We start from the raw sequence: 14,193 nt of genomic DNA on the forward strand, positions 1-14,193 counted from the left end.
CTGGACACAAGTAACCATGCGTATCAATCCGGATCACCAGGAGATTATTCGTTTCCTGGTGCTGTATAATTTACATGACGATTTGGTACTGGGATTGCCATGGTTGCAGTCTCACAACCCAGTCTTGGACTGGAGAGCAATGTCTGTGTTGAGCTGGGGATGTAAGGGTATTCATGGGGACGTACCTTTGGTTTCTATTTCGTCGTCCATTCCCTCTGAAGTCCCTGAGTTCCTCTCTGATTATCAAGACGTCTTTGACGAACCCAAGCTTGGGTCGTTACCTCCGCACCGTGAGTGCGATTGTGCCATAGATTTGATACCGGGTTGTAAATATCCAAAGGGTCGTTTGTTTAATTTGTCTGTGCCGGAACATGCTGCTATGCGGGAATATATAAAGGAGTCTTTGGAAAAGGGACATATTCGTCCATCTTCTTCTCCCTTGGGAGCTGGGTTTTTCTTTGTCTCAAAAAAAGACGGCTCTTTGAGACCATGTATTGATTATCGGCTTCTGAATAAGATCACTGTTAAGTATCAATACCCATTGCCATTGCTTACTGATTTGTTTGCTCGTATAGAGGGTGCTAAGTGGTTCTCTAAAATTGATCTTCGTGGGGCGTATAATTTGGTGCGGATCAGGCAGGGGGATGAGTGGAAGACCGCATTTAATACGCCCGAGGGCCACTTTGAGTATTTGGTCATGCCTTTTGGTCTTTCTAATGCCCCTTCAGTTTTCCAGTCTTTTATGCATGATATTTTCCGCGATTTTCTGGATAAATTTATGATAATATATCTGGATGATATTCTGATTTTTTCTGATGACTGGGACTCTCATGTCCAGCAGGTCAGGAGGGTTTTTCAGGTTCTGCGGTCTAATTCTTTATGTGTGAAGGGGTCTAAGTGCGTTTTTGGGGTCCAGAAAATTTCCTTTTTGGGGTATATTTTTTCTCCCTCTTCCATTGAGATGGATCCCGTCAAGGTGCAAGCTATTTGTGACTGGACTCAGCCCTCCTCTCTTAAGGGTCTTCAGAGATTTTTGGGCTTTGCCAACTTTTACCGCCGATTTATTGCTGGTTTTTCGGATGTCGTTAAACCACTGACTGATTTGACCAGACAAGGCGCTGATGTTGCTAATTGGTCCCCTCATGCTGTAGAGGCCTTTCAGGAGCTTAAGCGCCGTTTTGCCTCTGCCCCTGTGTTGCGTCAGCCTGATGTGAATCTGCCTTTTCAGGTTGAGGTTGACGCTTCGGAGATCGGAGCTGGGGCAGTGTTGTCGCAGAAAGGTTCCGACTGCTCCGTCATTAGGCCTTGTGCCTTCTTTTCTCGCAAATTTTCGCCCGCAGAGCGGAATTATGATGTTGGGAATCGGGAGCTTTTGGCCATGAAGTGGGCGTTTGAGGAGTGGCGCCATTGGCTCGAGGGGGCTAGACATCAGGTGGTGGTATTGACTGACCACAAAAATTTGATTTATCTTGAGACTGCCAGACGCCTGAATCCTAGACAGGCGCGCTGGTCTTTATTTTTTTCTCGCTTTAATTTTGTGGTGTCATACCTACCGGGTTCTAAGAATGTTAAGGCAGATGCCCTTTCTAGGAGTTTTGACCCGGACTCTCCTGGTAATTCTGAACCCACAGGTATCCTTAGGGAGGGAGTAATTTTGTCGGCCGTTTCTCCTGATCTGCGGCGGTCCTTGCAAGAGTTTCAGGCGGATAGACCGGATCGTTGTCCGCCTGATAGACTGTTTGTTCCGGATGATTGGACCAGCAGAGTCATCTCTGAGGTACATTCTTCTGCATTGGCAGGTCATCCCGGAATTTTTGGTACCAGGGATTTGGTGGCAAGATCCTTCTGGTGGCCTTCTCTGTCACGAGATGTGCGAGTCTTTGTGCAGTCATGTGACGTTTGTGCTCGGGCCAAGTCTTGTAGTTCTCGGGCTAGCGGACTGCTGTTGCCCTTGCCTATTCCTAAGAGGCCTTGGACACACATCTCGATGGATTTTATTTCAGATCTGCCTGTTTCCCAGAAGATGTCTGTCATCTGGGTGGTCTGTGACCGTTTCTCTAAAATGGTCCATTTGGTTCCTCTGCCCAAGTTGCCTTCTTCTTCTGAGTTGGTTCCTCTGTTTTTTCAGAATGTTGTCCGATTGCACGGTATTCCTGAGAATATTGTTTCTGACAGAGGTACCCAATTTGTGTCTAGATTTTGGCGGGCATTCTGTGCTAGGATGGGCATAGATTTGTCTTTTTCGTCTGCTTTTCACCCTCAGACTAATGGCCAGACCGAGCGGACTAATCAGACCCTTGAGACATATCTGAGGTGTTTTGTCTCTGCTGACCAGGATGATTGGGTTGCTTTTTTGCCATTGGCAGAGTTCGCCCTCAATAATCGGGCCAGTTCTTCCACCTTGGTGTCCCCGTTTTTCTGTAATTCGGGGTTTCACCCTCGATTTTCCTCCGGTCAGGTGGAATCCTCGGATTGTCCTGGAGTGGATGCGGTGGTAGAGAGATTGCATCACATTTGGGGGCAGGTTATGGACAATTTGAAGTTGTCCCAGGAGAAGACTCAGCGTTTTGCCAACCGTCATCGTCGTGTTGGTTCTCGGCTTTGTGTTGGAGATTTAGTGTGGTTGTCTTCTCGTTTTGTCCCTATGAGGGTCTCTTCTCCTAAGTTTAAACCTCGGTTCATCGGCCCTTATAGAATATTGGAGATTCTTAATCCTGTTTCTTTCCGTTTGGACCTCCCTGCGTCCTTTTCCATTCATAACGTTTTTCATCGGTCGTTATTGCGCAGGTATGAGGTACCTGTTGTACCTTCAGTTGAGCCTCCTGCTCCGGTGTTGGTTGAGGGTGAGTTGGAGTACGTTGTGGAGAAAATTTTGGACTCTCGTGTTTCCAGACGGAAACTCCAGTATCTGGTCAACTGGAAGGGTTACGGCCAGGAGGATAATTCTTGGGTCAATGCATCTGATGTTCATGCTTCTGATCTTGTTCGTGCCTTCCATAGGGCTCATCCTGGTCGCCCTGGTGGATCTGGTGAGGGTTCGGTGCCCCCTCCTTGAGGGGGGGGTACTGTTGTGAATTTGGATTCTGGGCTCCCCCGGTGGCCGCTTGTGGAATTGGACTTGTCATCCTCTTTCCTGTTTCACCTGATTCCATCAGTAGTGGGTGTCGCTATTTAAGCTCATTTCTCTGGTGGTTTCTTGCCGGTCAACAATGTTATCTGATGCCTCTCAGTGCTTGTTCCTGCTTCTAGACTACTACTAGATAAGTTGGACTTTTGTCCATGTTTTGTTTTGCCTATTTGTTCCAGTTCACAGCTGAAGTTTTGTTACTGTGTCTGGAAAGCTCTCGTTGATCAGGGATTGCTACTCTGGCGTTATGAGTTAATGCCAGAGTTTAAGGTAATCTCTGGATGGTGTTTTGTTAGTGTTTTTCTGCTGACCATGAAAGTATACTATCTGTCTTCTGCTATCTAGTAAGCGGACCTCAAATTTGCTAAGACTATTTTCCTGCTGCGTTTGTTGTTTCATCTGAACTCACCGTCATTATATGTGGGGGGCTACTGTCTTCTTTGGAATATTTCTCTAGAGGTGAGCCAGGTCTTATATTTCCCTCTGCTAGCTATTTAGGTCTTAGGCCAGAGCTGGGCATCTAGCGATAAATAGGAAATGCTACCTGGCTATTTCTAGTTGCGCGGCAGGCTTAGTTCATGGTCAGTATAGTTCCATCTTCCGAGAGCTTGTCCCTCTATAGGCTTGCTATGATCTCTGCCTGCAGAGATCATGACAAAGCTCGTTTCTGCTCCCATATCTATGTAGAAAGCTCGGTTCTGCTCCCATATCTCTGTAGTAAGCTCGGTTCTGCTTCCACATCTCTGTAGTAAGCTTGGTTCTGCTCCTATGTCTCTGTAGTAAGTTTGGTTCTTTTCCTATATCTATGTAGTAAGCTCTGTTCTGCTCCCTTACATCTGTAGTAAGCTCTGTTCTGCTCCCTTATCTCTGTAACCCCTACATAAAAAAATTGCATAACCAGGATCAAAAGTAAAATTAATCAATTTTATTAAACATCATGACAAAAATAATACATCCATAATACTACTGTTGGATTCAATGATGGGTACAACTACTCAGGAGCCTCAGGTCACAGGCAAATACTATGCAATTGAATCATGTTCGCACCTTATAGTAACCTTGGAGCCTATATACAGCAGGTCCATAACATAAGGACACAAAGTCACTGTGCTGGTAAACTTTATCCAGCAAAAAGGAACACCATAGGGGTTAAAAGGGAAACAGCGAAGAATTTACTGCATATTTACCTGGGACCAGCGGCGCCACCACCTCCCTTATCTCTGTAGTAGCTTGGTTCTGCTCCCTTATCTCTGTAGTAAGCTCAGTTCTGCTTCCTAATCTCTGTAGTAAGTTATGTTCTGCTCCTTTATCTCTGTAGAAAGCTCGGTTCTGCTCCCATATCTCTGTAGTAAGCTCGGTTATGCTCCCATATCTCTGTAGTAAACTAATTTCTGCTCCCATATCTCTGTAGTAAGCAAGGTTCTTTTTCCATATCTCTGTAGTAAGCTCTGTTCTGCTCCCTTACATCTGTATTAACTCTATTCTTCTCCCTTATCTCTGTAATAAGCTTGGTTCTGCTCCTTTGTCTCTCTAGTAAGCTCTGTTCTGCTCCCATGTCTCTGTAGTAAGCTCTGTTCTGATTCCTAATCTCTGTAGTAAGCTCTGTTCTTCTTCCTTATATCTGTAGAAAGCTCGGTTCTGCTCCCACATCTCTGTAGTAAGCTCTGTTCTGCTCCCATGCCTCTGTAGTAAGCTCTGTTCTGCCCCCATGTCTCTGTAGTAAGCTCGGTTCTGCTAACATATCCCTGCAGTAAGCTCGGTTCTGCTCCTATATCTCTGTAGTAAGCTCAGTTCTGCTCCCATATATCTGTAGCAAGCTCTGTTCTGCTCCCATGCCTCTGTAGTAAGCCCTGTTCTGCTCCCATGCCTCTGTAGTAAGCTCTGTTCTACTCCCATGTCTCTGAAGTAAGCTCAGTTCTGCTTCATAATCTCTGTAGCAAGCTCTCTTCTGCTCCATTATCTCTGTAGAAAGTTAGGTTCTGCTCCCATATCTCTGTAGTAAGCTAGGTTCTTTTTCCATATCTCTGTATTAAGCTCTGTTCTGCACCCTTATCTCTGTAGTAAGCTCAGTTCTGCTTCCTAATCTCTGTAGTAAGCTCGGTTCTGCTCCCTTAGCTCTGTAGAAAGCTCGATTCTGCTCCCATATCTCTGTAGTAAGCTCGGTTATGCTCCAATATCTCTGTAGTAAACTAATTTCTGCTCCCTTATCTTTGTAGTAAGCTCGTTTCTGCTCCCATATCTATGTAGAAAGCTCGGTTCTGCTCCCATATCTCTGTAGTAAGCTCGGTTCTGCTTCCACATCTCTGTAGTAAGCTTGGTTCTGCTCCTATGTCTCTGTAGTAAGTTTGGTTCTTTTCCTATATCTATGTAGTAAGCTCTGTTCTGCTCCCTTACATCTGTAGTAAGCTCTGTTCTGCTCCCTTATCTCTGTAACCCCTACATAAAAAAATTGCATAACCAGGATCAAAAGTAAAATTAATCAATTTTATTAAACATCATGACAAAAATAATACATCCATAATACTACTGTTGGATTCAATGATGGGTACAACTACTCAGGAGCCTCAGGTCACAGGCAAATACTATGCAATTGAATCATGTTCGCACCTTATAGTAACCTTGGAGCCTATATACAGCAGGTCCATAACATAAGGACACAAAGTCACTGTGCTGGTAAACTTTATCCAGCAAAAAGGAACACCATAGGGGTAAAAAGGGAAACAGCGAAGAATTTACTGCATATTTACCTGGGACCAGCGGCGCCACCACCTCCCTTATCTCTGTAGTAGCTTGGTTCTGCTCCCTTATCTCTGTAGTAAGCTCAGTTCTGCTTCCTAATCTCTGTAGTAAGTTATGTTCTGCTCCTTTATCTCTGTAGAAAGCTCGGTTCTGCTCCCATATCTCTGTAGTAAGCTCGGTTATGCTCCCATATCTCTGTAGTAAACTAATTTCTGCTCCCATATCTCTGTAGTAAGCAAGGTTCTTTTTCCATATCTCTGTAGTAAGCTCTGTTCTGCTCCCTTACATCTGTATTAACTCTATTCTTCTCCCTTATCTCTGTAATAAGCTTGGTTCTGCTCCTTTGTCTCTCTAGTAAGCTCTGTTCTGCTCCCATGTCTCTGTAGTAAGCTCTGTTCTGATTCCTAATCTCTGTAGTAAGCTCTGTTCTTCTTCCTTATATCTGTAGAAAGCTCGGTTCTGCTCCCACATCTCTGTAGTAAGCTCTGTTCTGCTCCCATGCCTCTGTAGTAAGCTCTGTTCTGCCCCCATGTCTCTGTAGTAAGCTCGGTTCTGCTAACATATCTCTGCAGTAAGCTCGGTTCTGCTCCCATATCTCTGTATTAAGCTCGCTTCTGCTCCCATATCTCTGTAGTAAAGGCGGTTTTGCTTCCATATCTCTGTAGTAAGGGCGGTTTTGCTTCCATATCTATGTAGTAAGCTCTGTTCTGCTCCCATACCTCTGTAGTAAGCTCTGTTCTGCTCCCTTATCTCTGTAGTAAGCTCGGTTCTGCACACATATCTCTGCAGTAAGCTCGGTTCTGCTCCCATATCTCTGTAGTAAGGTCGGTATTGCTCCCATGTCTACATAGTAATCCATCCTTCTCGTGTCTATGTAGTCAGCTTGCTTCTTTTACAGTATCTATGTGGGCAGTAAGCTCAGTTCTGCTCCCATGTCTCTGTAGTAAGCTCGGTCCTGCTCCCATATCTCTGTAGTAAGCTTGGTCCTGCTCCTTTTTCTCTGTAGTAAGCTCAGTTCTGCTCCCATATCTCTGTATTAATCTCGGTTCTGCTCACATACCTCTGCTGTAATCTTGGTTCTGCTTCCATATCTCTGTAGCAAGGTCAGTTTTGCTCCCATGTCTACATAGTAATCCATCCTTCTCGTGTCTTTGTAGTCAGCTTGCTTCTGTTACAATATCTATGTAGGCAGTAAGCTCGGTTCTGCTCCCATGTCTCTGTAGTAAGCTCGGTTCTGCTCCCATATCTCAGTAGTAAGCTTGGTCCTGCTCCCTTATCTCTGTAGTAAGCTCGGTTCTGCTTCCATATCTCTGTAGTAATCTCGGTTCTGCTCACATATCTCTGTAGTAAGCTCGGTTCTGCTCCCATATCTCTGCAGTAAGATCGATTCTGCTCCCATGTCTACATAGTAATCCATCCTTCTCATCTCTATGTAGTCAGCTTGCTTCTATTACAGTATCTATGTAGGCACTAAGCTCGGTTCTGCTCACATATCTCTGTAGTAAGCTTGGTTCTGCTCACATACCTCTGTAGCAAGGTTGGTTCTGCTCCTATATCTCTGTAGTAATGTTGGTTCTGCTCCCATATCTACAGATTAATCCATCCTTCTCATGTCTATGTAGTCAGCTTGCTTCTGTTACAGTATCTATGTAGTCAGTAAGCTCAGTTCTGCTCCCATGTCTCCGTAGTAAGCTCGGTTCTGATCCCATATCTCTGTAGTAAGCTTGGTCCTGGTCCCTTATCTCTGTAGTAAGCTTGGTTCTGCTTGGTACTGCTTCTGTTACAGTATCTATGTAGGCAGTAAGCTTGGTTCTGCTCCCATATCTATGCAGCAAGCTCCGTTATTTGTTACATAGGTACAAGCCTGTTTTAAAGCCTGTTATCTCTGTTGATTTAATGCAACAGCCAGAGATAAGTAGGGCAAAGGTGGGCGACTGCAACTCGAGGGCCACTGCCTTGTGATTGCTGAAAAGTGCCAGCCAGCCCCGCCGCCAGGCGAGGACCTTTATTGCTGTGCAACTAGATACCTGGATACCGGTAGCAGAGATGGGTATAGTATAAAAAAATCAGGGAATCCATGCGAGTAGACAAGTTGCGCAGATAGGTCGTGATCTTGTATTGTTGATCCCTCAGACGGGTAAAGTCTTGACATAGCTCCATGGCCAGAGATACCTGGGATCCAGTGGGTTCCATGGCTAGAGCAATCTCTAATGAATGGAAGCGGAGGCACAGGTGGTGAAGTTCACATTTGTTTTTTATTGATATTTTTGTGGAACCTCGGGACCACGGTCCAGGGGACTCTGAAGCAGGCAAGACTACGTGAGTCCCAGGCACCCGTGGTAAGTCCCCTCAAACAGGGTCAGAATGGAATGCCTGGGGGGCACAGGTGCTACCTCCAGTTAGACCCCGGACACGTGGCAGCTGTCATAGTGGGACAGACAAACAAGCAGGGTTTACAGATGTCGTGGAGCTGACACAGCTGGTACTACTGTTGTCCAGAGGTACAGATGGCTGAATGGTAGGACGAAGCGGAACTGGTGTAGACAGAACGGTCATCGTCCAGGATAGCCGGGCAACAGGTAGCTGATAGTCTGCAGAGACAAACATTCTAAGCAGAGCACTGGCAGAACACTTCAGAAGCTAAAGCACACACTAGCTGAAACCGTAAGCTAGCAACAGAGGATACTTGTTGCTCTGACACCCTCCCTATGACGGAGAGGCTAGAAATCGTAATTACTAACACGCCATTGGTCAGAAGTACTTTTTGAAAATTGCACCCTGTCTTTTTAAGAGACAGGGAGCACGCGCGCGTGACCTAAGCACTCTACCAGAGAACCTGCTGGCCACGCGCCAGGAAGCAGGGAGAAGAGAGGAAGCAGAGGCTGCAGCAGGACGGTATGGGACTGGCACAGAGTGGGAGTCCTGACGGGGACCCCGCGAAGGTACCGGACCGGGTGTAACAGATAAGTGGGGATGCACATGATGGAGTTTGCGGTTAAAGGAAGACTGCACATGATGAAGTGGGGAAGTGGGGCTGTACATGATGGAGTGGGTCTGCACAAGATGACATGGGTGGTAAGGGGGATTGCACATGATGAATGGGGAGTGGGGCTGCACATGAAGTGGGGTGTAAGGGGGACTACATATGTTGAAGTGGGGGATGTAAGGGGGACTGCACATGATGAAAGGGGAGTGGGGCTGCACATGATGAAGTGAGGGAGTGGGGCTGCACATGATGAAATGGGGGGGAAGGGGGACTGCCCATGAAGTGGGGGTAAGGTGGACTGCACATGATGAATTGGGGGTCAGGGGGACTGCACATGATGAATTGGTGGTTAAGGGGGACTGCACATGATGAAGTGGGGGGTAAGGTGGACTGCACATGAAGTGGGGGGGTAAGTGGGGACTGCAATGATAAAGTGGGAGGGTAAGGGGGACTGCACATGATGATTTGAGGGTAAGGGGGACTGTACATGAAGTGGGGGTAAAGGGGACTGCCCATGAAGTGGGGGTAAGGGGGACTGCACATGATGAAGTGGCAGGGTAAGAGGGACTGCACATGATGAATTGGGGGTAAAGGGACTGCACATGATGAATTGTGTGTTAAGGGGCACTGCACATGAAGTGGGGGTAAGGGGGACTGCACATGATGAAGTGGGAAGGTAAGAGGGACTGCACATGATGAATTGGGGGGTAAGGGGGACTGCACATGATGAAGTGGGGGTAAGGTGGACTGCACATGAAGTGGGGGTAAGGGGGACTGCACATGATGAAGTGGGAGGGTAAGACGGACTGCACATGATGAAGTGGAGGTAAGGTGGACTGCACATGATGAATTGGGGGGTAAGGGGACTACACATGATGAATTGTTGGTTACGGGGCACTGCACATGAAGTGGGGGGTAAGGGGGACTGTACATGATAAAGTGGGTGTGTAAGGGGGACTGCACATGATAAAGTGGTGGGTAAGGCGGACTGCACATGAGGAAGTGTGTCTGATTTGGGACTGCACATGATGAAATGGAAGGGGGATAGCGGGCTGCAAATGATGAAGGGGCACTGCAGATGAAGTGAGAGGGTGATAGGGGACTAGGGGATGAAGTAAGGGGACTTCAAGTTAAAGTGGGGGACTGCAAATGATGAAGTGGGGAGAGGATGGGGGACTGTAAATGATGAATTCAGTGTGAAGGACGAGGGACAGCAATTTAATTGAAGGTGTGGGTGGGGAGAGCAAATGATCAATTGAAGGGGGGAGAGCAAATGATGATTTAGGGGAGAACAAATAATGAATTTTGAGGGTGGGGGAGTAGATGATGTATTGAATATGGGGTAGAGCAGTTAATAATGAATAGAGGGTGGGAGAGAAAGACATGACAATGAATTGGGGCGGGAGGGGCATGTAAATATAATAATTTTATTTCTATAGCGCCAACATATTCTGCAACACTTTACATTTTAGAGGGGACTTGTACAGACAATGGACATTAAGCATAGCAATAAACCACTGAACTGGTTTCTACCAATATACGGTTACTGTAAGGTTGTAATATTGCTCTTTTTAGGTAGCATTTTTTTTTTTATTTAGTAGCAGCTTAATGTAATTTAGTCATTATAGTAAAAGGTCTATGGTGGTGTCATTGGTCTTTGTATAGAATGTAGTTTCATGTAGAGGTAATGGTGATATTATAATATTATGTTTTCGCTGTGTAGTGGTGATAGTAGTAGGCACTGTGTAGCCATATTGTTGTATGTATGTTTGTAAGTAAGCTCCGTTATGGCACCATCTAAGCAGTAAGCTTGGTTCTGGTACTGTATCAATGTAGTAATCTAGATTATGGTACCGTATGTATGCTGTAATCTCGATTCAGCTCCAGTTTCTATGTAGCAGGCTTGGTTACATGTAGTAGACTTATTAGGACTCATACCCACTTGCGTGAAATACGGCCGAGTATCGCATGGCAACACCCGGCTCTGCCGCCGGCACTTGGAAGTGGAGCGTGCAGCTCCATGTATTGCTATGTGGCCGCACGCTCTGCTCTGGAGTGCCGGTGGCAGAGCCCTGTTATAACATGCGAGACTCGGCCGTATTTCACGCAAGTGAGTATGAGCCCTTAAGCTCGGTTGTGCTCCCTTATCTCTGCAGTAAGCTCAGTTCTGCTCCCATAGCTCTTTAGTAAGCTTGGTTCTACTACCATAATTCTGTAGGAAGCTCAGTTCTGCTCCCATATCTCTGCAGTAAGCTGAGTTCTGCTCCCATAGCTCTTTAGTAAGCTCAGTTCTACAAACGTAACTCTGTATTAAGCTCGGTTCTGCTCCCATATCTCTGTAGTAAGCTTGGTTCTGCTCCCTTATCTCAGTAGTAAGCTCGTTTCTGCGCCCATATCTCTATAGTAAGCTCGGTTCTGCTCCCATATCTCTGGAGTAAGCTTGGTTTATGCTCCCATATCTATGCAGCAAGCTCCATTCTGTTCCCGCATTTATGTACCAGCCTGTTTTTAAAGCCTGTTATCTCTGCTGCTTTAATGCAATGGCCAGAGATAAGCAGGGAAAAGGAGGGCCACTGCAACTGGAGGGCCAATGCCTTGTGATTGCCCTCCCAGGCTGAAAAGTGCCAGCCATCCACTAGTTATAGGGGTCTGGAACAGCATTTAAAGCTATCCACAGTAAGATAAGGTGGGTGAGGGATCAGTGTAGGGCCCCTTTGCTGGGAGCCCGGACACCACATGTAACACCTCTAACTGCTTTCATCCTGAGCCACACTCAGGTGGCACAAATAACAGTTTTCTAGGCTACCATTCTCAAAAAAATTTAAGGATAGCAACACGGGTAGTTGAGTACGAGGAAGTGGAGGCCTGACAGTCTTGAAGGCCTACTGCCACAGGCAACATGCATGAAGGAGACAAAACCAGGAGTCTACACATTTACAAAAATTAGTGGCAGACACCAACAAAGTTGCATCAATTGCAATAAAGTAGAATTAGTATAGCGGGGACCGACACCTCTTCCAGTACAGCTAACCCTGCAGACGGAGACTGTAATGGCAAGGTGGTGGAATCACTGTTCCATATCCCTCTGAAAGCCTGGATGGGGCGTAACTAGGTGGCCTACCAAATCCCTACTCGAACAAGTGGCAGCAGGCAAAAAACAAAGGAGGTACAAAGAGGTGGTGCAGCGCCCCAGAGTCCTGGTCGTTGCAGTAGTGTCATTCTTCCACCAGGGGGAGTGATATTACGTCTGATGGCAATAAAGGAGATCTCCCTACCAGGTATCACAAACCATATACCACACTTCACACTCCAGACCACCAGGGGGAGCCTTGCTCCTATCTACTAGGGCACTCCTCAGAGAAGGGTAAAACTGGTGGGCTGGATGGAAAGTTAGAGAGAAGCTGACTGGGCTTTGCCCAGGCAACACCTGTCAGGCAGACAGGGGGAAAGGAGGAACATCGGAGCTGCAGACAGAGGGTCCCTGACAGGGGTGGGATCCTGTCAGAGGCCTAGCGAGACAGAAAGACACGGAGCTGCGCCTGCCCCACGTGCGGCAGCATCCTAAGAAAGGACACAAAGAGAATTGTGTTGTAGAGGGTGAGAAACGAAGTCATAGCACAAGGAGAAAACACCAGAAGGAGTTCTGCCCTGAAATAGGCTGCCTCCTTCTGAGGCGTGTAGCCGGTGGCCGGAACACTGAGGAAGCAACCGTCTCCAAGCCTTGCTCCAGACACCGGCAAGACAGTCAATTCCAAGTTGGCTGCCCGACCTTAATACCTAGGAGACACGGTGGCAACTTGTGGGGGCCGCGACATCTCTAGGGTCCCTGTTAAAAGCCTCAGGCCATCAGTTATACGGGTTTGTCCTATCCATACCATCTGGGGCACAGAGAGGAAGACATAACATCTAGAACATCTACAACAGTTGTGAGGACCTTACCGAGAAGCTCAGCAGGGAGGTACTACAACACACAGGCGCTAGAGGAAGGCTACTGATTTCCACCTGGATAAGGGGACTGGATTTGCCTTCAGACCGGCCGGACTCTGCCTACCTTGTGGTCTGTACCCTGGACTGTGGATGCTGAAGCCTTCAGTAAAGGTAAAGAGACTGCACCCTTGTGTCCTTGTTATTCACTGCGCCTCTCACCATCCACTATCCACACTCTGGGAAGACCTGGGGACATACTTCACCTGTGGGAAGGTACATATTCTCAGCTGCCATAACATCACCCCAGCGGACCCCTTAAAGCAGCGTCGGTGACCCTGTCTGAATACCACAGGTGGCGTCACGAACTACCTCTTTAAAGACCTTTCCCAAAACCATAAAAACTCTTTCCTTTATTGGACATCCCTCAAAGGGCCACAGACCGGGTCGGGCCACTGTGACATCCCCCGAACCGAAGGACCCGGTACCGAGTACCCCATTGCCCTTACGTGGGGGCGCTCCGGTGGCAACAGGTACTACTCCATGGCTGACCTACAGAATGTGGCAGCTGACCCCCTACAGCGGGAAAGCTACTAAGGCCCAAAGGAGGGATGAAAAATGCAGGCAGGCAATGCAGGGACTCTGGAACCATGGGTGCAGATGGAACCAGCTGAGGAACAGAAAGGCACTGGCAGGTATGGTCTGGACCAGGTGTTAGACAGATGGGAGCTGGCAGGTGCAATCTGGACAGGTTGATGGACAGAATATCACAGACAGATAAGAGCAGATGGCCACAGACAGATAAGAGCAGATGGGTACAGGGTAGAGAAGAAAATAAAGAGAAAAAGCCAGCTCACCAGACAGCCATAGGTAGGTGCATGGAACCTCCACGCCGATCCTCGTGGTAATTTATAATAGTAGAAACGAAAATTGATTCCAGCTCCAAGATGTTTGAATAAAATTCAATCCTTTATTGGTAAATCTTTAAAACATAGGCTGCAATGCTCTCCATGACGACGGGAAACGAGCTACGCGTTTCGATCTATACAGATCTTTGTCAGAGCTACACAGACACAAACATACTAACATTATAAACTACCACCAACCAATAAGCATAGGATACAAAAACCATGTGACTAAGGTCCTCCTAATACAAAACTCGATCATTAAAAACAAAATTACTATGAAAAATATCAATTATAAATATATATATATATAAAAAAGGGGGGGAAAACATAAGAAAATATATAAAAAAAAGCTCATGAATATGATGTTAATAATGATACATTAACTCGTTGCGTTTATTAAGACCGGCTGGAAACCGGGTATTCAAGTAGTAAATCCAAAAGGCTTCACGTGTGAGAAGGCAGCGTTTGAAATTCCCACCTCGCTGAGGTTTGTTAACACGTTCAATGCC

The sequence above is a fragment of the Ranitomeya variabilis genome, chromosome 3 (assembly GCF_051348905.1).
Source record: "Ranitomeya variabilis isolate aRanVar5 chromosome 3, aRanVar5.hap1, whole genome shotgun sequence".
NCBI lineage: Eukaryota > Metazoa > Chordata > Amphibia > Anura > Dendrobatidae > Ranitomeya > Ranitomeya variabilis.